The 27,220-nt window shown below is 38.2% G+C and overlaps 1 pseudogene; it reads left to right on the top strand.

Moving 5' to 3' along the window:
- Positions 1-4,351: 4,351 nt before the first annotated feature.
- On the top strand, positions 4,352-9,444 carry LOC141580516 (large ribosomal subunit protein eL31-like; annotated as a pseudogene).
- The last annotated feature ends 17,776 nt before the right edge of the window (positions 9,445-27,220 follow it).

Consider the following 27,220-nt stretch of genomic DNA (forward strand, 5'->3'; position numbering starts at 1 on the left):
CTGCATTTCAGAAGATCCCCAAAAGGGGCATTCAGCAAGGAGGTAGGATGGGAAAGAAAGATCTGCCCATGGGAAGATGAAAAAAACTACAGGTACTGATGTGTAGGACAAAATTTTCCAATGACAATGTAGATAGAGGTATGTGAGTTTTTTGGGTTCTGGGGACCTGTATACATTCTTCCTGATAGCTGCATCGAGAAACGATCATAATATTCCAGCATAATCTGTTTGATATAGACAGCTTAGGGCATTTTTTTTTTCAGACAGAGTCTCACCCTGTTTCCCAGGCTGGAGTGCAGTGGTGCAATCTTGGCTCACGGCAACTGTCGCCTCTCAGGTTCAAGCAATTCTCCGGTCTCAGCCTCCCGATAGGCACATGCCAGCATGCCTGGCTAATTTTTGTATTTTTAGTAGAGATGAGGTTTTGCCATGCTTGCCAGGCTGGTCTCACACTTCTGATCTCAAGTGAGCCACCTGCCTGGGTCCCCAAAGTGCTGGGATTACAGGCATGAACCACCTTGCCAAGGCTTCTTAGTGCACTTTTATCTATTAAAGTCTTTGGGCACCATACTCCCTGAGGCGACGACAGAACTTCAGTGAGCATGATGGCACAATTCTGGCAAGACCAGAAAACCCATTACTTCCAGCAAGGGAAATTCTCGTATGCTCCACTTCCACCCCAAAGAAACAGAGCTACTGCCTTCAAAGGATGAGCCAGCTTGGGCAATAATCATTTTATCACTGGCCACTCTGGGCAAAGATAGAAGCTCCTCCCTGAATACTCTGAATGACCTAAGAACTCCAGGCTTTCATACAACCTTGGAGGATGAGGAGATGGGGATCCCCAATAATGGTGGTGGTTTAAATGCCTGCCTACTTTTTAGGAAGAGGTATGGAAACAAAGTAAATTTTACTTAGTGAAATAAAAAAATGTGAGATTCCTTACACCCCACATTGCATAGTAAAATTCAAATTTGATACACATTCTTAGTGGCAAGAATGAAGAAACTGATGTTGGAGAAAGTTAAGTAGCTTACCTAAGGTCATTAGGTTGTTAAAGCCAGGACTATAACCCAGCTCCCGATTCCTGATGTGGTATTTTCCACCCTTTATAACTGTATTTGTTCTTAATTTTAACATTAGATTTTTCAAATCATTTTTAATGAATTAACAGGTAGATGCTTCAATTTTGAGGCTCAGAAAGTAGAGCTTCCTAGTGAGTGGTAAATCATTCAATACTTACTGGATTAAATGTTTACTTGATAGAAAATTGTATTGTGGCAAAAAAGGCAGATATATTCATAAAGACCTAAATAGATGTTAATTTCTAAAACAAGTATTTATGAACAGGAATTTTTACTAAGTTATTTTGTACTAGGGATTGGTTGGAAAAAAAAAGATGAATGAGTTTGTATCCTCAAAATATGTTTAAAATATGGAGTGTCTCTGGCAAAAGAACAGAGAGTGAATAATTCATGAAAACTATCAGTTATGTATTGTTAAAACTCTGTTCTGACGTTGATATACTAGGTTAAACCAAGTGTGTCTCTAGGACAAAGATGCATTTATTTCCAAAGTTATTTAATCATGTAACTCTTTTTCACAAGATATTCAATAGGACTAGTGAAGACATATAAGCTCTTGTCACAACTCTCTTACATCAATTATGTAAAATAATTTTAACACTTCAAAAGTTAAAGAGTATCTTCCCAAAGTAAAATAATTATCAATAAAATAGTAACAGTGTGAAATTGCTTTAACTTTGAGACAATCTACGATAATCTGACATGATGAAATTTTTATGATCTGAGAAGTCTTTTCTTCCAAGTGAGAAGTTTCAGTAGTTGAACTCACAACTACAAACTTAAGTAAAATGACTCTTTAATATTGGTGTCCAAAGCAAATAAATAATGCAATCAACAAGAAAAAATAATTGGCGCTATACTTAAAATCCTGTTATTTCAGTTATTATCAATAATAATTATTACCTGAACTGAGTTGCCCACTTTTGTTAATTACCAGTGCATGTTGGTGATTCTGTTGCATTTGAATCTCTAAAAATATATCTGAATTTAGTATATATTGACTTTCTGACATAGACAACATCTCTCAAACATATTACATGTTGGTGTTCATTCAAACAAACTTTCAACAAGTTGTTATGCAGTTCTTACCGAACGAAAAGTGGTTCTATAAAGTAAATCATATGTCCATCTAAACATAAAGCACTTATTTTTTTTTAATTCCCCGATAACATTTGAGATGATAGATGGTATTTTCTTGATTTTCCTTAAACCTTCTTTTTAGGGTTGATGAGATCACCTGATCTCAACCCCTGAGATCCCAGAACTAACCTTCCTTCATACTAAGGTCTAACATTTAAAAAGTAATCAACCTAGTAATGAACCAAGGCCAATTGTCCTTGCAGCAAAACCTAGAGAATTGGAAAGGTGGTGGCTATTCTGTGAAGATAGAAGTTTGGTAGCAGCTGGTGTCATTTGCTGGCAGTTGCCAACCAATTGTGCATTGCCTGGTGGAGGGAAACAGTTGAGGATGGTGGGAGAAGGGAGTGACTTATATATAAAGTAAACTCTTAGAACCCCAGAAGATCAAAGCCTGAACCAAACAGGTGAGAACTGTTCACTTAGAGGGTCATCTCTGGAAGAGCTATCAAGAGGAGTTACAAAGCTTGCTAATTTCATTTGAGATTCAACACTAACCAGGAAAAAAATATATAGAAATTAAGGGGCCTATTTCCAAACAGTTTAAAGGAATGTGTCACATTTGTCTTCCTTCTGCAGCAAGTACCAGCTATGTGTCCGCATTGCTTAATGAGAGAGGTCTCTTAACTTTTGGTTTAACAAAGAGGATGAGTTCCTTAGTAGAACAAGTAATATAATTTAGAAAAGAAATCAGGAAACCATGTGTCTGATTGTGCAGTCAAGATTCCAAACCGTTATAAGAAAACACTGAGTAAAATTATGCGATATAGAATAAGGACAGAAAGAGAAACCAAGCTTTCCTGGAGAAACTCTGCAGGTATGCACAGAAGAGGGAGAGAACAGTCAGTGTCACATAAGGCATACCTGAAAGGAATAAACGTGACGTACCTCTTACAGAATCTATATACAAAAGTCATTCAAGGAACATTTGTTGAATGAATAAATTATCAGCTTGATAAAGAGGAATTATCCCTAAGTTCTAAGAAACCTAGTATTTATCCAGAAAGAATAAATGTACCAAGGGTGATTGACACACAATGAATGACCAATATCAAGATATGCTGTGTTTCTGAAGCACATATCCAAAATGTGGCATCCCACTGAGACCACCGTCCACCCCAATTTGACTGTAAATCAACAATACTACTCAAAGAGATCAGGAAGAAAATTGAGAGAACATTTAAAAGGATCCAATAATACACATAAGAAATAATAAATTTGGAAGGGAATTGAAAAAATACAGACATTTGTAATCTCAGATGTTCATATATCAATGTATAGATCATGGAAAAATAAAGTAAATTTGAGATTTATGATGTAGAATAACAAATACTGATAAGTTGCTCGGATAAAACTTTATATATAGAAATATATTTTTAAAGTATATGTTATTGAATAAGAACAGATTTGGCTGGGGGAAGAGAATAGAAAGAGGTGGATTGTGCTAAATATCTAAGATAGATCTGATCTTATTTCTGATAACATATACAGAGATAAATGATGTTTAACGTATAGTAGGTGATTGATATACACTTGCTAAGTGAGAGAAGAAAAAATAAGCAACACGAGTGAGATTTTGAAATAAATGTAGAAAAGCCAGCTAGAGAAAAAGAGACAAAGATGAATGAAAAATTCAAAGGGTTAATTTAGATATGAAAAAGTGACAAAATATAAAAAGTCAATGTAATTGGGCATCAAAGAAAAAGAGGTATTAAGATATAATAATAACATAAAAGAAAATCAGTTTAAAAATATAGGATAATTCAAATAAATAATTTTAAAACAAAAAGAAAAAAATAGCTAGTCACAGACTAGTCACGTGGGTCCACAGGGAATTTCTAGGGACAGTCAAACTTCCTGGACTAATAGTTTCCAGCTGAGGTAGATGGCATGCATTCTTCCATGGCAAGGAACAAAGAGAGAAAGATCCATATGTCATCCTTATGCTCCTCACCTTTATAGCTGAGCATAAAATCTCATATCCCAATCACTATATCCCTCATTACTTCATTGCTCTGGAGGAACCATTGCAAACCCCCTACAGATATTCTTAATTCCTGTGCTTGCGCTGCTAAATAGGACAGTTGAGCCACTACCACCACTGCCATCATCACCATGAGAGTAACAGCATGTCCTCAGAAACTTCTCTGGTTTTTCAGATCTCTAAAACAATTAATACACACTATATGGAAATTAATGATCAGGTAAATGGAAGCATACAAGAGGCCAGTGAATAAAAAGAACAATGAATGCATACTATATGACTACATAAAGTAACCTGATGCTATGCTTGCTATACTGTACAAGATGCAGATCCCAACATTGGCATAGGGGAAGGATCCAGCAGCAATGGAGACTCCAATGCAACATACTGTGGTAAAACCAATGTATCGGACAGTCTCATGTCTTCACTTCCTTCCCAACGGAGGTACAAGAAGTAATGAGGAAACCTAATGCTGCTGCAGAAAAATGAATTTGTTTTAAAACTGAATGAGAAAAAGTGATCATAGTATCCTGGCAGCATGGTAGAATGGCAGTAGTGGGAAGAATGGACATAGACTCTGAAGAAAAATGAAGCATGAACCCTGTACCTTAAGATTCTGAAATGGAAGACGTAGAGGATAGAATTCTTATAATGCAATACCAAATTATCTGCAAGAGGAAGAAATGGGGGAGGGGGATCTGAGGAAACAGAGTATTTAAAAAATATGTTCAGAAAGAAAAATAAAAAAGACAAATTTTGGGAAATGCTAGCAGCATTAACAACTGAGTCACAAAAGCCATGGATAATAAGGGCAATGGCAAGATTTCCTCCAAACTTGAAATTAAGGATAAAATTAGGAGAAAGGCAAAATAATGAATGAGACAAGCCATTTGTGGAAGGAATCCACTCTTATTGACAATCTGTAAATGGAATTGCTGACTTGAGTGCCCTTCAGGAAAGTATATCTGGAATGTGATTATAAATAACAAAAGCTCAAATCTAATCAACTGTATGCAACCTGGAGAAAAGAATATATTCATAGAAGGTGATGGTTGGTCTGCACAGAGCTTAAAATGTATGAACTTAGATACTGAGTGGTTTTCAAAATATCACTGTCATTACCCTGCTAGAATGCCCTGCTCAGATCCAACCTCTTCCATTCATTTATTGTTCCTTTCTAAGTTCCTCACTGTGTTAATTACTGTTACCTTACTGCTTCTGAAATTTTGTATTGTCTAACCTGGCATATGTAGAAGTATCACTACACTAAACAGACCAGGATGTGTGTCCTTATTCTGCTAATTACCAACTTTGTGTCCCAATAGCAGATTATTTAACTTCAAGTAACGTTGTGATGAGTAAATAAAAGAATATGTGTGAAAACATTTTGAAAACTGTAAATCATTATTCAGATGTTGAGCATTGCTGCTTAAATCTTTGTAATATTCTGAGTTGGTTGCTTTAAGGAATTTGTAACTTTTTGCAAATGAAGTAGCTTCGAAGCATATTTACGTGGTGTGAGCTAGCCTTACAATGTATAATCAGAGTTTTGCAGACTGAGTCAAGATAGGTGTGGTTGTCTGGCTGCTGCAACAAGATGCTTTTGTGATCATTTCTGAAAGGAACCTACCTGCAGCACAGTCTAGTCTTCTCCAAAAACACCTCTCTACTGATAGCTGGCACTAGCTGCTGAAATAGCTCTGTTTCATGAAAGGCACACAGAGCATAAGCTTACCTAATTAATAATTTTCAGAGTTGTTTTCCTTTTCCTCTTTGCAGCTGCTGAATGGAGTGGCTCTGATTAAGCCATCCCACATCGTGGGAAACGGCGCTTCGCAAGGGTGTCACATTCTGAATTTCCCCCTACTTTGATCCCTGCTCATTGGCCCCTTTGATCTCTAAATAGGATGTACAAGGTTCACTAATCAATGCTTTCCCTCATTTTTGGTTCCTTGTCTGTGAAGTGTTTATATTTAAATCATTGACTAGAATAGGTGAATATGTATGACCTGTGTCTTTTTCCATTTGGTCTTCACGTTTTCGAAAGACAGAAGGAAGAAAATGGCCTTCTAATTTCCAAACGAATTTTCATTCAAAGCACAGTTAAGCAGCAAAGTATATCTTGTGGATTGCAGATGGTGCTGAATTCTTCCTCTTTAAAAAATCGGGTCACTTTCTAGGGAGAATGAAAGGATGGCAGAATGAAAGAATCGTGCCCATTGTTGTCCATTCCAAACTATGCAAAGCGGAACTTAAATCCCTTCAATCTCAGATGCCAATGGAGAAAAGTACCTGCAGCAGGCTTAGTGCTAACTTTTCCAAGCACTAAAGAGTCTCCTCCTCTCGAGGACTCACAGGTGTGTGGACAAGTTAGAAGCCTGCCACCAAGGAAGGAACCAATAAAACAAAACCTAAATGTTAAGTGGCAAATGGGGAATGCCCACAGTAAGTACTCTTGGAGTTTAGAAAAGGGAGCGAGCCCTTGGCAGCTGGAGAATCAGGAGAGGCCTGTTGGAAGAAATAGGTTTGTTGGTTCAAATTCATCCCAGAGAGTGAGAACTGTGTGCAGTGTTAGAGCTGGAAAGTTATGAGGGCAAGTAGCGGGCTTGGTGGGCCAAGTGACTGAGGAATTGGAAGAAGATTGGGACTCCTAGAATGTGAATAATCAACATAAATTTGGCACAACTAGTTCAGGTTCTGAACTTTCCTTTTATGTTATTTTTAACTGTGTATGGCAAAATAAGCAAATTATTTTAACCACTGAGAGCTGCGGTTCTATTATGTCTAAGTATGGGCCTATTACCACATACCTCTCAAAATTCTATGTATTACATAAAATAACATGTGATGTCCTCTTTCTTTCATTTCTCCCTCTTTCCTTTCCTTGTTTTTATGAACTTGATGATTTCAGTAGAACGACCCAGACAATTGTCAAAGGAAGATCACCAATATATGCTGATAATATTTATACCACTTCTACTCCTTAAGAACATGTGAAGTATCAACCCTTGTTTGAAGGTGACATATCTTTTGCTACCCATTAATTTTTCCATCCTGCAATTTTTATTAGAAATGAGACAATGAGGGCAGATATCAAGAGTACTGAGTTATTCTATGGGATATCCTGTTTTTCATTTTACTTTGTACCAATACCTTACCAGATTAGACATGGCAGAGCTGATTACTGTATCCCCTTTCCTTTGATATAGCATAGCCACTTCCAACGCAGCTTAAGTCACTAAGCCTTGACCAAAGAGCAAACAAGTCTCAGTTCCATAGTTTCATAGGAAGAATTCTATCAAAAAGTACTTAAATGTTCCACTTTCATAGAATTACAAAATTGGTTCTTGGAATATGAAAGCTAAATGACACTTGAAATTTATTGTGATCAATTCCAACAATTTTCAGATGAGGAGACTGAGTCTCAGAATTGTTATGTGATTTGCCCAGAATTTCATGGCTAATTAAATCCTAGGCTTTTCATCCTGTGCTTTCCCCTGCATCTAACTTTTCTTATTTATTAAGCAAATGAATTATATCTCCTGAGAGTCTATCTATCTCTACATTCTATGATCTCTTTCTTTATAAATCTTGGAAAAAATCAAAGCCTGAAAGGCAGATTACAGCACTCTAATTTTGGTTCACAAAGGACCACACTAAACTGGCCTGCTGTGGTTCAAACGTAAAGTGCTAAATGGAAGAGCAAGTTAATACCCTGGTTGTTTGCTGTTGGAAGTAAAAATATATCTGTAGCTCTCAGCCAAGTTCCTGTGGATATTTGTCCACATCCCCAAAATACCACACACACTTGGCAAGAATGGAAGATTACAGCCAAGCAAGGCCCAGATCTTGAATAGCAAGAGTATTTCGAGTAAAGAACAACATACTTAGGTATGCCATTTATCTCTCTAAGGTTCTGTAGTGTTGTTCTTTTCCTCTTTGTTTCTTCTGCCTTTCCCCGTCCTGTATTCTGCCTTTCCTCAAATTCTACAAAATTGCAAGAATTTCTTTCATTTTAGGTTATATTTGAGATAGGATAATAATTACAATGAAATAGTTCAGCCACAAATTACATTTTCTTCTTCCTATTTTTCTATATTTTCCAAATTTTCTCTAAAGTGACAACATATAGTATTATAGAATGAAAAAATAAACCTCATTACAAACAAGTTAGTCTAGATTACTAAGGTACTGACAGGTAACATTTTGAAATTCTCTCTCAAAAGTTATTGCAAGTTCTTTTCTTCCTGGTGTTTTATAGCCATTATATTGCTATTTGTTTTCCTTACAAGTGAACTTGAAGGAGATGCTTGAATTTGCTATTGGTTGGGTTCTTTTGGAAAAAAAAAAAAGATGTATCTTTGGAATTGGTGAATACTACTTTTGCATATCAGTGAAAACAGAGACTGGGTATGGCAGCTATCTGAAAAACATTATCCTAAGAGGTTTAAATAAAATTTACTAAAAGTGAACAGATCAGGGCCACCAGATCTCCCTATTGACTTGTATTAATGCCATAATTCAGGGATAAAATGGCTTTATGTATGAATGTTCACATTAAATTCATTGGAAGATAGAATTTAAGACCAAATTCATTAAGAATTTCAGTGTCTTGAAAGACATGCCTTCCAACTCATTAATACTATTGAGGCTTTGGTTGATAAATTCTTTTTATTTTTATTTTTTTTATTTACCACATTCTAAATACATACTGTTAAACTTGCTTACTCATTTTAAATATGAGTTGAATTAAAGTCCTAAAATGCCATTTAGCATGCAATAATGTTTACTCTATTTCCAGACCTACTAGAGATACACTATAGTAGTTATATTGTGACTCTTGTACACTTAAAGGCCGATGACAAGGAATTCCTTGTGCTCTTCCTTTCCAATGTGGACCTGGCAGAATAGCTCCCACCAAGAAGGGCGGCAAGAAGAAAAAGGGACGTTCTGCCATCAACGAGGTGGTGACCGAGAATATGTCATCAACATTTACAAATGCATCCATGGAGCAAGTTTCAAGAAGCGTGCCCCTTGGGCACGCAAAGAGATTTGGAGATTTGCCATGAAGGAGATGGGAACTCCAGGTGTGCACATTGATACCAGGCTCAACAAAGCTGTCTGGGCCAAAGGAAGAAGGAATGTCCCATACTGAATCTGTGATAGGATGAATATTCACCAAATAAGCTCTATACTTTTATTACCTATGTAGCCGTTACCATTTTCAAAAATCTATAGACAGTCAATGTGGATGAGAACTAAATTGCTGATGGTCAAATACATCAAATAAAGTTATAAAGTTGCAAAAGAACAAACTGATAGACAAGAAGAAATACCAGCATTTTTAAAGAATTCTTTAAATTTGATGACAGTGGTCTAAAGACTCAAATTTAAAGTGAAATTTACCAGGTTAAAGCCTTGGATTATTTTCCTATAAAAAATACCTACCATTTCTTTTGATGAGAGTTGCATTGCAAGTCACAGGAGACCTGCACATCTCTGCCACTCCTTCATATTCTGCCTCCTATCAAATGGAAACATAGCTTGTTTCTTATAAATTGCAATCTGCTCCCCCAAGATATGAATCAAGGGAAAATCACATTCATCACATAAGGCACCATCTATTAAGCTAGACCCTAGGCCATGTGCTTTCAGACCCTGTCTTACTAAGGCCTCATGGTGAAAGACCATCCCATCTCTACAGGCAATTCAAAGAGCATTCAGAAGGATTATTTGCTAGGTATATGTAAATGCAAAACTATTAAACCATAGAGTTGCAAAAAGAATCTTCTAATTCCTGTAGCTGATGCCATAGTGTGTCTAATATATCATCATCGATATTCTGGCCCCATAAGATATCAAACAGAGTTATTATCACCCTACCTAGCCTAGAGAGAAAAGTCTGATCAAAAGCCTTCATATTGAAAACCCTTTCTTGATTCCTTGATTGGCCTTTTGACCTTCAAGTAGGAGAAGAAGTGCTTATGAGTTTCATTCACAGAAGAAAAAACCACTTACTTTGAAATTTATTGGCAGCTCTTCAGTATGTATGCTGATATCCCAGAGGCTTTGTTGGTAACTTGAAACACTGGCTAACAAAAGTGCTATTTCCCTTCCTCCTTTCATTTTTCCTTTCCCATCTTCCTTTATTTTCCTCTCTTTTTTTTTTCCACTCCATCTCTGTGTGTACATGTGCATGTGGATATCCATTTGAATTTATGGAATGGATTATATAGGTATTTTAGTCTCATGCAAGCATGAAATCAGAGAGGCAAATTGTAAAGAAGGAAAAATGCCTGGTGCCATCACCTCATCTCATAGTACCTCATATTACCTACTCTCACTTTCCAGTGCTGTACCTGCCTGATAAGCAATGCCTTTGTCATGCTTCTTTGGCTGAACTTACTTCCAACCTATTGTTCATTTGACAATTTGTTGCTTAATTCACATTGTGTGCCAGTCTTGTGCTGGATGGATATTTTTCAGAAACCATTCTATGCTGCACATTCTTGATTCTCTAGGTATATTCAACCACACACTCAACGAGCTTTTTGAAAAAGGGAAGAGATTTGTGGTGAAGTAAATTTGGAATTAAATCTAGGAACTGAACCAAATCTGATTCCTGGTTTAAAACAAAACAGAAACAGCTAACAAGGACATTTCCACAGTTCGGGAATTTTTTTTTTCTTTCTTTCTTTCTTTCTTTCTTTCTTTCTTTCTTTCTTTCTTTCTTTTTTTAAGAAAGAGTCTTGCTCTGTCACCAGGCTGCAGTGCTGTGGTGCAATGTCGGCTCACTGCAACCTCCGCCTCCCAGGTTCAAGGGATTCTCCTGCCTCAGCCTCCCAAGTAGCTGCAATTACAGATGCATGCCACCATACCCAACTAATTTTTGTATTTTTAGTAGAAACGGGGTTTTATCATGTTGGGCTAGGATGGTCTTGATCTCTTGACCTCATGATCTGCCCACATCAGTCTCCCAAATGCTGGGATTACAGGCATGAGCCACTGTACCTGTCCAGGAAATTTGTAAAGTATAGAAAAATGCCTTATTCTGAGGAGATATAGGCCATGCTTAAGGGTGAAGCTCAAGTGTCATAATGCCTGAAATTTGTTTTCAAATAGTTTCAATAATCATAAATAAATTTATTCATATTTAAAACTAATATACTTATATAAAAACACAGTTCTGTAAAAAATGCTTATATTTATATATTACACATACATTTGTTAATATACTATATGTTCATATAGTAAAAATATATAATTATTACTTTAAAACAAGTATACAAGTTTATTATTTATAAATCAATATGTATATTACATTGCTACAAATGTAAATATATTTATATATAATACATATGCTTGTATATTATATATGTGTATATATTATATATAATACACATGAATATATACATATATAACATGTAATGTAGTAATTTTAACTGCATCTGTATATTGTTTATATAAATATATTAATAAATACATAATATAAACACAAACCATTGGTGTGAGGATTAAGTGAATATATTTTTATTTACTGAAATATGTTTGCCTATTCTGACTACCCTTGGGCGCACGGCATTTTGGAGTACTGGAAAATTAATTTGTATAGCAAGAGGAAGAAAATGAAGTTAATTAATGAGAAATTCTGCTCACAGGTAATTAAAAGTTGACTTTCAAGGACAGAAAATGTCCTTATGCACTAGACTTTCTGAAGCAAGAAAGACCAATTTGTGAGGGAGGAAGGGGCGATGCTGATCCTAGACCAATCTGGGGACTTCTGGACCTCTCTGCAGGAAGTACCTCACTCCTCACCGCACCCCTTAAACTACTGCTTACAGGGATTGCACTGCTAATTGCAGAGTGGTAAGGGTTGGGATACATGATGAAAAGGTTTGTTTTTGGAAAGAAACTTCTCTATTTCACTTAGATTATTGTGAAAAATGTTTCTGATGCAGACAACTGAGCCAGGCAAGGGCTCCACATATCCAGTATAAAAAGCAAAATTCGAGTAATAGCTGATTACCTAAAGAAATAAACATCCATACAGTGATTCTGCAATGTGACTATGATAAGTAGAGTGTTACTGTTTTATTTTACTTCTTCTTTGTCCTAGTCAAAAGAGATTAATATTATAACCCCTCCTGAAAAAGTAATGTCTCAGAGGTAGTTCCTTTTTGGTCTTAGACATATTGCATGACCTTTAGTTAACTACCTTTGTTTCTCCATTAAAGAGATGGAGATAACAATATAAATTTAGCTCACAGCATCCTCGCGAATTATAAATTACTTATAAACATAATTATAAATCATAAACTATTTTGTAAAATAAGCTACTATATAAATGATTAATAATAGTCCTTTGCAGCACATGGCACATGCTAAAGGGAGCTTATTAAGAAGTCCCTGTTTAGGGAATGCTGGGAAGATGGCCGCCTAAGAACAGCTCAGGACTTCAGATCCCAGTGAAAGTGCAGAGGGTGAGTGGATGCTGCATTTCCAGACAAACTCTTATTGCCCACAGACCAGGAGATACCCAGGCAAAGGGGTGGCCGGCGTCGCAGTCCCAGCCGGTGCGGCTGTTTTGACCACCGTGGGGCTGATTTCACCCACGCAGCTGCTGTGACCACGCCCTGTTGCTGCGGTTCTCCGTACAAAAGCCACTGGTCTGGGAGCCCTCTTAGCTGGCGATCAGAGCCCTGAGATGGCAGAGTTGCCCATTCATGTGAAACAGCGAGCCAGGCCAGGAGATTCCTAGGCAAAAAATCCTCCAGGAGCTGGCGCCGCAGTTCGAGCGGACTCAGGGACTCGCAGCACGGGAGATCCCGGCGCCTTTTCAACAAGCGACTGGAACGCCGGGTCTTTCAACTTAAAAGAAAAAACTCTGAGTCAGGGAGCCAGGTGATCAGGCTCAGTTGGTCCCAGCCCTCCACCCCAAACAACAATGAAAACAAAAACAGTAATTGGAAACCCTCTGGGTTGAGCCATACAAACCAAGCACAGCTGAACCGGGAGGGTCAGGCTCAGCGGGGGAGGGGCTTCCGCCATTACTGAGACTCTCCACCACTACGGAGGCAGGCCCCCGTTGCCAAGGCAACCCACCGTTGCCGAGGCAACCTGCCACAACAGAGAGAGTCCACCATAACAGAGGCGGGGCCACCATTGCTGAGACAGTTCTAACTATGCCCATATAAACAGGACTGCAGGGAAGAGCTCAGGGCAGCTGGGCGGAGCCCACAGCAGCTCAGCAAAGGCCCTGTGGGCAGGCAGTGGCTAGGCTAATGCTAGCTGGGCGGGTCAGACCAGAAAGAAAAATCAAAAAAGGCAGTAGTGCAACGGAAACTCATAAAGCTCCAACTCCCTGGGACAGAGCACCTGGGAACAAAAAGTGCTTTATGAGTTCAGTTGCAGCAGACCTAAACGTACCTGCCCAGCAGCTCTGAACAAACAACGGAGCTCACAATTCAGGACTTAAGCCCCAATAAAAGATAGACTGTCTCCTCAAGTAGCTCCCCGACCCCCATAGATCCAAAGACTCACCTCATAAAGGAGAGAACTGACTGACAGTAGGCGAGCATCCTTCTGGGACAAAGATAGCAGAAGAGGAAACTGGCAGCAACCCTTACTGTTCTGCAGCTGCTGCAGGTGATCCCCAGGCAAGCAGGGCCTGGAGAGGACCTCAGCAGTCCTACAGCAGAGGGGCCAGACTGTTAGAAGGAAAGCTTAAAAAAAAAAAAACAGAAGTAACTTCAGCATCCACGAACTAGAAGCTCACTCAGAGACCCAATCAGAAAGACAATAATTACAAAGACAACAGGTGGATAAAACCACAAAAATGGGAAGAAACCAGCGCAAAAAGGATGAAAACTCCCAAAACCAGAACACCTCTCCTCCTAAAAGGGATCACAACTCCACACCAGCAAGGGAATCAGACCGGATGGAGAAGGAGGGTGATGAAATGACAGAATCGGACTTCAGAAGGTGGGTAGTAAGAAACTACAGTGAGCTAAAAGTACATGTTCTAACCCAATGTAAAGAAAATACGGACCTTGAAAAAAGATTGGACGAACTGCTAACTAGAATGGACAGCATAGACAGGATTATAAGTGAATTGATGGAGCTGAAAAACACAACAAGAGAAGCATGCACAAGCTTCAACAGCCGAATTGACCAAGCAGAAGAAAGGATATCAGAGGTCGAAGATCAACTCAATGAAATAAAAAGAGAAGGCAAGAACAGAGAAAAAAAGCGCAAAAAGGAATGAACAAAATCTTGAAGAAATGTGGGACTATGTGAAAAGACCCAATCTACGTCTGATAGGTGTACCTGAATGTGATGAAGAGAATGAATCCAAGCTGGAAAATACTCTTCAGGATATTATCCAGGAAAACTTCCCGAACCTAGCAAGGCAGACCAATATTCAAATCCAGGAAATACAGAGAACACCACAAAGATATTCCTCAAGAAGAGCAACCCCAAGGCACATAATCGTCAGATTCACCAGGGTTGAAATGAAAGAGAAAATGCTAAGGGCAGCCAGAGAGAAAGGTCGGGTTACCCACAAAGGGAAGCCCATTAGACTCACAGCAGAACTCTCAGCAGAAACCCTACAAGCCAGAAGAGACTGGGGGCCAATATTCAACATCCTTAAAGAAAAGAACTTTCAACCCAGAATCTCCTATCCAGCCAAACTAAGCTTTATAAGTGATGGAAAAATAAAATCCTTTGTGAACAAGCAAGCACTCAGAGATTTCATCACCACCAAACCTGCTCTACAAGAACTCCTGAAAGAGGCTCTACACATATAAAGGAACAACCAGTACCGGCCACTCCAAAAACACACCAAATGGTAAAAGAGCATCAACACAATCAAGAATCTGCATCAACTAACCAACAAAACAGCCAGGTAGCATCAAAATGACAGCATCAAATTCACACATAACAATACTATCCCTAAATGTCAATGGACTAAATGCCCCAATCAAAAGACACAGACTGGCAAATTGGATAAAAAGCCAAAACCCATCAGTGTGCTGTATCCAGGAAACCCATCTTACATGCAAGGATACACAAAGGCTCAAAATAAAGGGATGGAGGAAGATCTACCAAGCAAATGGAGAGGAAAAAAAGGCAGGAGTTGAAATTCTCATCTCTGATAAAATAGACTTTAAAGCAACAAGGATCAAAAGAGACAAAGAAGGACATTACATAATGGTAAAAGGATCACTGCAACAAGAAGAGCTAACGATTCTAAATATATACGCACCCAATACAGGAGCACCCAGATACATAAGGCAAGTTCTTAATGACTTACAAAGAGACTTAGACTCCCACACAATAATAGTGGGAGACTTTAACACCCCATTGTCAATATTAGACAGATCAACCAGACAGAAAATCAACAAGGATATCCAGGACCTGAACTCAGACCTGGAACAAGCAAACCTAATAGACATTTACAGAACTCTCCACCCCAAATCCACAGAATATACATTCTTCTCAGCACCACATCACACCTACTCTAAAATTGACCACATAATTGGCAATAAATCACTCCTCAACAAATGCAAAAGAACAGAAATCATAACAAACAGTCTCTCAGGCCACAGTGCAATCGAGTTAGAACTCAAAATGCAGAAACTAACTCAGAACCGCACAGCTTCATGGAAACTGAACAACTTGCTCTTGAATGTTGACTGGATAAACAATGAAATGAAGGCAGAAATAAAGATGTTCTTCGAAACCAATGAGAACGAAGACACAACATACCAGAATCTCTGGGACACATTTAAAGCAGTCTCTAGAGGAAAATATATAGGAATGAGTGCCCACATGAGAAGAAAGGAGAGATCTAAAATTGACACGCTATCATCAAAATTGAAAGAGCTAGAGGAGCAAGATCAAAAAAAACTCAAAACGTAGCAGAAGACAGGAAATAACTAAGATCAGAGCAGAACTGAAGGAAATAGAGACACAAAAAACTCTTCAAAAAATCAATAAATCCAGGAGCTGGTTTTTTGAAAAGATCAACAAAATAGACAGACCACTAGCCAGATTAATAAAAAAGAAAAGAGAGAATAACCAAATTGATGCAATAAAAAACGATAAAGGGGATATCACCACAGATTCCACAGAAATCCAAACCATCATCAGAGATTATTACAAACAACTCTATGCACATAAACTAGTAAACCTGGATGAAATGGATAAATTCCTGGACACCTGCATCCTCCCAAGCCTAAACCTGGAAGAAGCCGAAACCCTGAATAGAGCAATAACATGGTCTGAAGTCGAGGCAGCAATAAAGAGCCTACCACCCAAAAAAAGTCCAGATCCAGATGGGTTCACAGCCGAATTCTACCAGACATACAAAGAGGAGCTGATACCATTCCTTCTGAAACTATTCCAGACAATCCAAAAAGAGGGAATCCTTCCCAAATCATTTTACGAGACAAACATCATCCTGATACCAAAACCCGGCAGAGACTCAACAAGAAAAGAAAATTTCAGGCCAATATCCATGATGAACATAGATGCAATAATCTTCAATAAAATACTGGCAAGCAGATTGCAACAGCATATCAAAAAGCTCATCCAGCATGATCAAGTAGGATTCATCCCGGGGATGCAAGGCTGGTTCAACATACGCAAGTCCATAAACGTAATTCACCACATAAACAGAACCAAAGACAAAAACCACATGATTATCTCAATTGATGCAAAGAAGGCTTTTGACAAAATTCAACAACACTTCATGCTAAAAACCCTCAATAAACTAGGTATTGACGGAACGTATCTCAAAACAATAAAAGCTGTTTACCACAAACCAACAGCCAATATCATACTGAATGGGCAAAAACTGGAAGCATTCCCTCTGAAATCTGGCACTAGACAAGGATGCCCTCTCTCACCACTCCTATTCAATATAGTACTGGAAGTTCTAGCCAGAGCAATCATGCAAGAAAAAGAAATAAAGGGTATCCAAATTGGAAAGGATGAAATCAAATTGTCTCTATTTGCAGATGACATGATTGTATATCTGGAAGACCCCATCATCTCAGCCCAAAGTCTCCTGAAACTGATAAACAACTTCAGCAAAGTCTCAGCATACAAAATCAACGTGCAAAAAACACAAGCATTCCTATACACCAGTAATAGACTTCAAGAGAGCCAAATCAAGATCGAACTGCCATTCACAATTGCTACAAAGAGAATAAAATACCTAGGAATACAACTAACAAGGAACGTAAAGGACCTCTTCAAGGAGAACTACAAGCCATTGCTCAACGAAATAAGAGAGGATACAAACAGATGGAGAAACATTCCATGTTCATGGTTAGGAAGAATCAACATCGTGAAAATGGCCATACTGCCCAAAGTAATTTACAGATTCACGCTATTCCCATCAAGCTACCAATGACCTTCTTCACAGAACTGGAAAAAAACACCTTAAACTTCATATGGAACCAAAAGAGAGCCCGCATAGCCAAGTCAATTCTAAGCAAAAAGAACAAAGCGGGAGGCATCACACTACCGGACTTCAAACTATACTACAAGGCTACAGTAATCAAAACAGCATGGTACTGGTACCAAAACAGAGATATAGACCAATGGAACAGAACAGAGGCCTCAGAGGAAATACAACATACCCACAACCATCTGATCTTCGACAAACCTGACAAAAACAAGCAATGGGGAAAGGACTCCCTGTTTAACAAATGGTGCTGGGAAAACTGGCTAGCCATGTGCAGAAAGCAGAAACAGGACCCCTTCCTGACACCTTACACCAAAATTAACTCCAGATGGATTAAAGACTTAAACATCAGACCTAACACCATAAAAACCCTAGAAGAAAATCTAGGCAAAACCATTCAGGACATAGGTGTAGGCAAGGACTTCATGACCAAAACGCCAAAAGCAAGGGAAACAAAAGCCAAAATAGACAAATGGGACCTAATCAAACTCCACAGCTTCTGCACGGCAAAAGAAACAGTCAGTAGAGTGAATCGGCAACCAACAGAATGGGAAAAAATTTTTGCAGTCTACCCATCTGACAAGGGGCTGATATCCAGAATTTACAAAGAACTAAAACAGATCTACAAGAAAAAAAACAAACAAGCCCATTCAAAAATGGGCGAAGGATATGAACAGATACTTTACAAAAGAAGACATACAGGAGGCCAACAAACATATGAAAAAATGCTCATCATCACTGGTCATCAGAGAAATGCAAATCAAAACCACATTGAGATACCAACTCACACCAGTTAGAATGGCGATCATTAAAAAATCTGGAAACAACAGATGCTGGAGAGGATGTGGAGAAATAAGAACACTTTTACACTGCTGGTGGGAATGTAAATTAATTCAACCATTGTGGAAGACAGTGTGGCGATTCCTCAAGGACCTAAAAATAGAAATCCCATTTGACCCAGCAATCCCATTACTGGGTATATATCCAAAGGATTATAAATCATTCTACTATAAGGACACGTGTACACGAATGTTCATTGCAGCACTGTTTACAATAGCAAAGACCTGGAACCAACCCAAATGCCCAACGATGATAGACTGGATAGGGAAAATGTGGTACATATACACCACGGAATATTATGCAGCCATCAAAAACGATGAGTTCACGTCCTTTGTAGGAACATGGATGAACCTGGAAACAATCATTCTCAGCAAACTGACACAAGAGCAGAAAATCAAACACCGTATATTCTCACTCATAGGCAGGTGTTGAACAATGAGAACACATGGACACAGGGAGGGGAACACTACACACTGGGGTCCATTGAGGGGAAATGGGGGAGGGACGGGGGGATGGGGAGGTGGGAAGAGATAGCATGGGAAGAAATGACAGATAGAGGTGAGGGGACGGAAGACAGCAAACCACACTGCCATGTGTGTACCTATGCAACAATCTTGCATGTTCTTCACATGTACCCCAAAACCTAAAATGCAATTAAAAAAAAAAAAGAAGTCCCTGTTTAACTTGGATTATTTTTTTTAATATTTTTTCCTTTTAAATGAAGCCAGTACTATGACTGGGAAAACACTGATAGAGTATCTTCTTAATTCGAGAAACATCAAATCCAGTGGTTGTACCCTATTCTTTCTTTTGAGATCTGCTTTTTCTAAAACAGAACTGAAATTAACTTCAAGAGACATCCTGCAGTCTGAGGAGAGACAAGATGATTGGAAACCTGAGCATGGAATCTCTTTGGAATCACATAGAACCTGAGAAAGAAGGTTAATTTAATGAGATGGAACAGAGGTACCTTACTGAGATGGCACAGAGAAAGGTGCCCAGACCTTAATATAAACATGTATATAAATTATCTTTCATGTAGTAGGTATCAGGAATTCTATTAAGTGCCCTTTGTAAGTTACATTTTTTAATCCTTACGTCTTTCTTTTGAGGAAGACATTATATTTCCCAAATTATAGATGAGAAAACTGAGACTGAGTGGTCAATCAATTTAGTCAAGTTCACATGGTTGGTACATGACAGAGCTAGGATTTGATTACAGGTATTTCTCTACATAGAATTTCTGTAGATGAGAACATGAATTAAAAGCTAAGCCATGTAAATTAAAAACTAAACCACAGAACTTAAAAACTAAAGACTTCATATGAGCATTTTTCATAACAAAATACTTCACATTCTTATTATTCTAAAAAGTCTCTTATGAGCTCACAGTAACTATTTCTTGTTGAATATGATATTATGACAAAGCATTTTGCTAATAGCTTAGCAGAAAGCCTATTATATTAGTTATCTAAAGTTTGCATTTCTTTCTTCAAAGTAAACATTTTATATGACTATTAAACATCCATTAAGCCTTATATTGACCATATACTATAATATTTTGCATTATACAATAATGGGCATTTTATGAAAAAGAGCCAAAAAGTGGATACAGTGTTTGTTCTCTAGGGATGTACACAGTCTTAAAAATGTGTCAGACAAGGTTTAAAATGTTGAGCTCTGTGTCTAAGAGACAATGTCAGTTAACAACCTGAGTAAACCTATCTTACCCAGACTGTAACTAAAACATCATTCAAAAAAATCCCTATTTGCTTGCAGACATTGAATTAATGTATATAAATACAGAAAAGATTTAATTTAATTATTTCCATTTTCTTGTTTCCATTCAAAAGATGCCTCACCAAACTAGAAAAGAGGACAGAATTAAAATCTGAGTTATAACAAAGAAGGCATCAAGCCTCATAAAGTAAGTTTAATTATGTGAACCCAGATGAATCACACCCAATATGGGGAGCTTTGAGAAACACTATAAACTTGGAGAAGCACTGAAGACTGATAATAGACATATCTCACTTTTTTAAAATGATGCATTCCAAAAACTGCAAAATAATAAATTTACTCAATTCCTAGGAAAAATTCTAAAACAGTGAATTAAATTGATAGTTTCACTAAAAATACATCATGCAAGACATTGTTTTATTATTATTCTTCAGTATTTGTTATGATCACTAAATCAGCAAATTAAGGAAATATCAATGTAGTGAATCTTGATTTCAACAATACAATGAACAAAGCCTAACACTGTTTCTCTGGAATACAGAAGATATATCATGATGGAAGAACCAGCATATGTGTTCTCATGACCCCATGTTCATAATCTCTATACAGAAGCACAGGGGTGACATTGACAGAGGAGTTGGTATGTCCTGCATAGGAACCAGCCCTGCCCCCGCCTCAGACACTTAGAAAAGGTGTCTTTTCTCTGAGGCATTTCAGTGCCATTTGCAGAAAAAATAGAGTAAGAATAGAGATTTAAAATGACCACGATATGAAGAGTGCTCTGGAATTATACAAAGCCTATTGTACACAACTATAAGCATTAGCTATTGTGTGATGCTTCAATCGGAAATGTTTATAGACTGAATCCCTGATAATGTGTATTTATCTCACTCTTTCAATCTATTTACTGAATAAGAATATTCATTTGGGCTGGGTGTGGTGGCTCACACCTGTAATCCTACCGCTTTGGAAGCTGAGGTGGGTGGATTACCTGAGGTCAGGAGTTCCTGACCAACATGGTGAAACCTTGTCTCCACTAAAAATATGAAAATTAGCTGGGTGTGGTGGCTGGCACCTGTAATCCCAGCTACTTAGGAGGCTAAGGCAGAAGAGTCACTTGAACCCAGGAGGCAGAGGTTGCAGTGAGGCAAGATCGTACCATTGCACTCCAGCCTGGGCAACAAAAGCAAACCTCTGTCTCAAAAAACAAAAAACAAACAAACAAATAAAAAAAACTGTTTTTTGTTTCTTTAGCTTAGTGGACTCCAAATTTTACTCTTTCCTACACTTTTATACGTATATATATATTCATTTGTTTATAATAGGAATGAATCACTGTACTAATATATTATGCACTATGTAAAAACTTGAAAATGAAAATTTTAAATAACAATAACAACAACCGAAAAAACCTATAAACGGAAGTTTTGGTATTTTCTTCCTCCCATATCCTACTTTGAAGGCTACGGATTTAGATCTCCTAGGCTACAAATGACAGGATGAAGCTGGTTCCCGTTTCTTGTCAGAAACAGGCAAATTTTTTACTAGGACCCTGTCTGATTATGTGCATATATGAGCATGTGTATGCTTCTGTAGTCACCCATGTGAGAGTATATGGGGAGATTAGCATGCAGGAGCTATGATAGAGATAATAGTGTTTTTAGAATATTTTATTGGTCCATGTTCAGGTGCTTTCCCAATGTGAGGTCATACTGGTAAACTTACAAGGCTGAAAGTTTCAGTTATTCATACCCAGGTTTTCAGGGATTGCACAGCCTCAAAAATCCTGCTACTTCCACTAGGTAAATCAACAACCTAAGCCAAGCACTAAGTTACTTGCATCATTTGTCTCAGGGATGATTTCCTACTCTGAGGGGCCCATAGAAACCAGGATGCGCAATTTTTGAGCCATTTCTCTGCTTCTGTGCTGCATAAGATGGCCTGAAAAGTATTCTGCAAATGGTGATGGCTCTCTGGTTCCTTTAACACCCTGTTCTATCTTGCTTACAAGGAATGTAGAAAAAAAGCCCTATGATTCATTTAATTATCTCAAATGCAGTACAACATACAAGTCACACTTATTATCAGTCTGTAAATCAGTGGGTACACAGAAGAATGAACAGTTTTATATTTTATCTGGGCCTTGTTTTGAATAATCACATGGTTGACATGTATACTATGGAGTCAGAGCGTTTAGGATTGAATTATTTCTCTGTCATTTTACAAGCTTTGTGACCTTGAGCACTGAAGTTATTTAAATTTTCAAAGCTTCACTTTCCTTTTTCTATAAAATGAGGAATGTTAAAACTGTATAACCAATACCACAGGGTTATTACAATTACAAATGTGATAATTAATAAAATGCAGTTTCTATAATGACCAGCACCATACTTAATCTCAATAAATATTAGCTATTGCTATTAGCATAATTTTAGAAGTATAATCTTATCCAAAAGACTTGAGGTCAAATGTTTTTCTAAATTCAGTTTTTTCAGAGTTTAGAAAGGCAATACTGTACAGTGAATGCAGTGTATATTACATAATACCCCCAGCAGCATCTGTGGCAGATCAGGTTTTGCTAGTAAATCAATGTTGAATTTTACGAATTTTGCAATTGTGAAGAAGAGGGTTGCCGATCTGTAATGCTGTCCATTTAAAATTTTATTCAAAATCGAAGCATGGTTGCAAATACCCACTTTCTTCTCTTTTGAATTTGCTTATAACACCCTTAAACTCTTTTTAAAACATTCTGCTATCCTTGCTTTCTGCACCTTTCCATTGTTTGTCTGGATAAGAATCACCTGGGGCACTTATTTAAAAAATTGGTTTCAAGGTCTGTCTTAAGATTTGTAATTCAGTAGATACGAAAGTGAGGCTCGAGATTTTGATTTTTAAGGCCAGGCACAGGTGCAGTGGCTCACACCTGTAATTCCAGCACTTTGGGAGGTTGAGGCGAGTGGATCATCTGAGGCCAGGAGTTTGAGACAAGTCTGGTCAACATGGCAAGACACCATTTCTACTAAAAATACAAAAAAAATTAGCCAGGCATGGTGGCAGGCACCTATAATTATAGCTACTCAGGAGGTAGGAGAATCGCTTGAACCTAGGAGGTGGAGGTTGCAGTGAGCCAAGATCATGTCCATCATCACACTCCAGCCTGGGCAACAAGAGTGAAACTCCATCTCAAAAAAAAAAAAAAAAAAAATAGATTTTGACTCTCAAACTGATACTCGTAGATGATCATCATCATCTGTTACACTTGGAAAACCTACCTTACCACACATCCTATTGGCAGCCCACCTGCCAGTCCCTTTTACATGGACACTGTTTTAACTGGTGCCTGGAACACCTACAAGACAGAGCTGCACATTCCCCTGAAAAAGAGGGGGCTGAAGGCAGGGAGCCAGGTGATATGGCTCGGCAGGTCCCACCCCTACAAAGACCAGCAATCTAAAATGCACTGGCTTGGGAGTTTCACAGCCAGGGCAGCTGTTTTAGCTCAACTCAGGACAATTGAGCTCCATGGGGGGAATGGCATCTGCCATTACCGAGGCAATCCACCATTACCAAGGCAGTCCGCCATTACTGAGGCAGTTCTAACCTTACCTGTGTAATCAAACCACAAGGACATTTACACAACAACTGGACAGAGCCCTTGGCAGCTCAACAATGCCTCTGCAGGCAGACTGTGACTAGACTCCCTCCTTACTGGGCAGGGCATCTCTGAAAAAAGGCAGCAACACATCAGGGACTTATAAATAAAGCTGCATCTTCCTGGGACAGAGCACCTGGGGCAAAAAGGCAGTTATGTGTTCTGCTATAGCAGACTTCAACATCCCTGCTTAGCAGCTCTGAACGGAATAGAGTTCCCAGCACAGCACTTGAGCTCTGATAAGTGACACATTGCCTCCTCAAGTGGCTCCACCCTCATATATCCAAAGGGCACCTCATAAAGGAGAGCTCTGGTTGACATCTGGGGGTTACCCTTCTGGGATGAAGATACCAGAATAAGGAACAGGTAGCAACCCTTATTGTTCTGCAGCACCCATGGGTGATTCCCAGGCAAACAGGGTCTGGAGTGGACCTCCAGTAGTCCTGCGGCAGAGAGGCCTGACTGTTAGAAGCAAAACTAAAAAAACAAAGAAATAGCTTGAACATCAACAGAAAGGATATCCACTCAGAGACCCCATCCGAAACTCACTAACTTCAAAGACCAAAGGTAGATAAATCCACAAAGATGGGAAGAAACAAGCAAAAAAAGGATGAAATCACCAAAAACAGAACTCCTCTCCTCCTCCAAGGGAACAACTCCTCACCAGCAAGAGAATAAAACTGGTTGAAGACTGAGTTTGACGAATTGACAAAAGCAGGCTTGAAGATGGGTAATAACAAACTTCTCTGAGCTAAAGGAACATGTTCTAACCCAATGCAAAGAAACTAAGAACCTTGTAAAAATGTTAGATAAAATGCTAACTAGGATAACCTGCTTAAAGAAGAACATATATGACTTGATGGAGCTGAAAAACATAGCACAAGAACTTCAAGAAGAATACATAAGTTTCAATAGCTGAATCAATCAAGCAGAAGAAAAGGTATCAGAGATTGAAGATCAACTCAATGAAATAAAACGGTAAGGCAAAATTAGAGAAAGAAAAGTGAAAAGAAATGAACAAAGCCTCCAAGAAATATGGGATTATGTGAAAAGATCTATTCTATGTTTGATTGGTGTACCTGAAAGTGACAGGGAGAATAAATCCAAGCTAGAAAACACTCTTCAGGATATTTATCCAGGAGAACTTTCCAACCTAGCAAGGCAGGCCAACATTCAAATACAGTAAATACAGAGAACACCATAAAGATATTCCTCAAGAAGAGCAACCCCAATGCACCTAATCAACAAATTTATCAGGGCTGAAATGAAGGAAAAAATGCTAAGGGTAGCCAGAAAGAAAGATCGGGTTACCCACAAAGGGAAGGAAGCTCATCAGACTCACAGGGGAATATCTCGGCAGAAACCCTACAAGCCAGAAGAAAGTAGAGGCCAATATTCAATATCCTTAAAGAAAAGAACTTTCAACACAGAATTTCATATCCAGCCAAACTAAGCTTCATAAGTGAAGGAGAAATAAAATCCTTTACAGACAAGCAATTGCTGAGAGACTTCATCACCACAAGGCCTGCCTTGCAAGAGCTCCTGAAGGAAGCACTAAACATGGAAAGGAACAACTGGTACCAGCCACAGCAAAAACGTACCAAATGGTAAAGATCATCGACACAATGAAGAAACTGTGTCAACTAATAAGCAAAACAACCAGCTAATATCAAAATGGCAGGAACAAATTCACCCAATACAGGAGCACCCAGATGCAGAAAGCAAGTTCTTAATGACTTACAAAGAGACTTAGACTACCACACAATAATAGTGGGAGATTTTAACACTCCACTGTCAATATTAGACAGATCAATGATACAGAAAATTAATAAGGCTATCCAGGGCTTAAGCTCGGATCTGGACCAAGGGGACCTAATAGACAGCTACAGAACTCTCCATCCCAAATCCACAGAATATACATTTTTCTCAGAACCACATCACACTTACTCTAAAGTTGACCACGTAATTGGAAGTAAATCACTCCTCAGCAAATGCAAAACAACAGAAATCATAACAACCAGTCTCTCAGACCACAGTGCAATCAAATTAGAACTCAGGATTAAGAAACTGACTCAAAACTGCACAACTGCATAGAAACTGAACAACCTGCTCCTGAATGACTACTGGATAAATAATGAAATAAAGGAAGAAATAAAGATGTTCTTTGTAACCAATGAGAACTAAGACACAATGTACCAGAATCTCTGGGACACATTTAAAGCAGTGTCTAGAGGGAAATTTATAGCACTAAATGCCCATATGAGAAGCAAGGAAAGGTCTAAAATCGACATCCTATCATCAAAATTAAAAGAGCTAGAGGAGCAAGATCAAACCAACAGAAAAGCTAGCAGAAGATAAGAAATAACTAAGATCGGAGCAGAACTAAAGGAGAAAGAGACACAAAAAAAAAATCCTTCAAAAAATCAATAAATCCAGGAGCTGGTTTTTTGAAACGATCAGCAAAATAGATAGACTACTAGCCAGACTAATAAAAAAGAAAAGAGAGAAGAATCAAATAGATGCAATAAAAAATGATAAACAGGATATCAACACCGATTCCACAGAAATACAAACTAGTATCAGAGATTACTACAAATGATTCTATGCACATGAACCAGTAAAACTAGAAGAAATAGATAAATTTCTGGACACTTAGACTCTCCCAAGACTAAACCAGGAAGACATTGAATCCCTGAATAGACCAACAACAGTGGCTGAAGTTGAGGTAGCCATTAATAGCCTATCAAACAAAAAAAAAAAGTTCAGGTCCAGACAGCTTTACACTCAACTTCTACCAGACATACAAAGAGGAATTGGTACCATTCCTTCTGATATTATTTCAAACAATATAGAAAGAGGCAATCCTCCCTAACTCATTTTATGAGGCTAACATCATTCTGATACCAAAACCTAGCAGATATACAACTAAAGAAGAATATTTCAGGCCAATATCTAGGAAAATTGATGCAAAAATCTTCAGTAAAATACTGGTAAACCGATTGCAACAGCACATCAAAAGGCTTATCCACTGTGATCAAGTAGGCTTCATCCGGGGATGCAAGGCTGGTTCAACATACACAAATCTATAAACATAATCCACCACATAAACAGAACCAAAGACAAAAACCACATGATTATCTTAATAGATGGAAAAGGCCTTCAACAAAATTCAGTAGCCCTTTATCTAAAAACTCCTAATAAATTAGCTATCAGTGGAACATATCTCAAAATATTAAAAGCTATTTATGACAAATCCATAGCCAATATCATACTGAATTGACAAAAAATGGAAGCATTCCCTTTGAAAA

The sequence above is a fragment of the Saimiri boliviensis genome, chromosome 12, assembly GCF_048565385.1.
Source record: "Saimiri boliviensis isolate mSaiBol1 chromosome 12, mSaiBol1.pri, whole genome shotgun sequence".
Taxonomy (NCBI): domain Eukaryota; kingdom Metazoa; phylum Chordata; class Mammalia; order Primates; family Cebidae; genus Saimiri; species Saimiri boliviensis.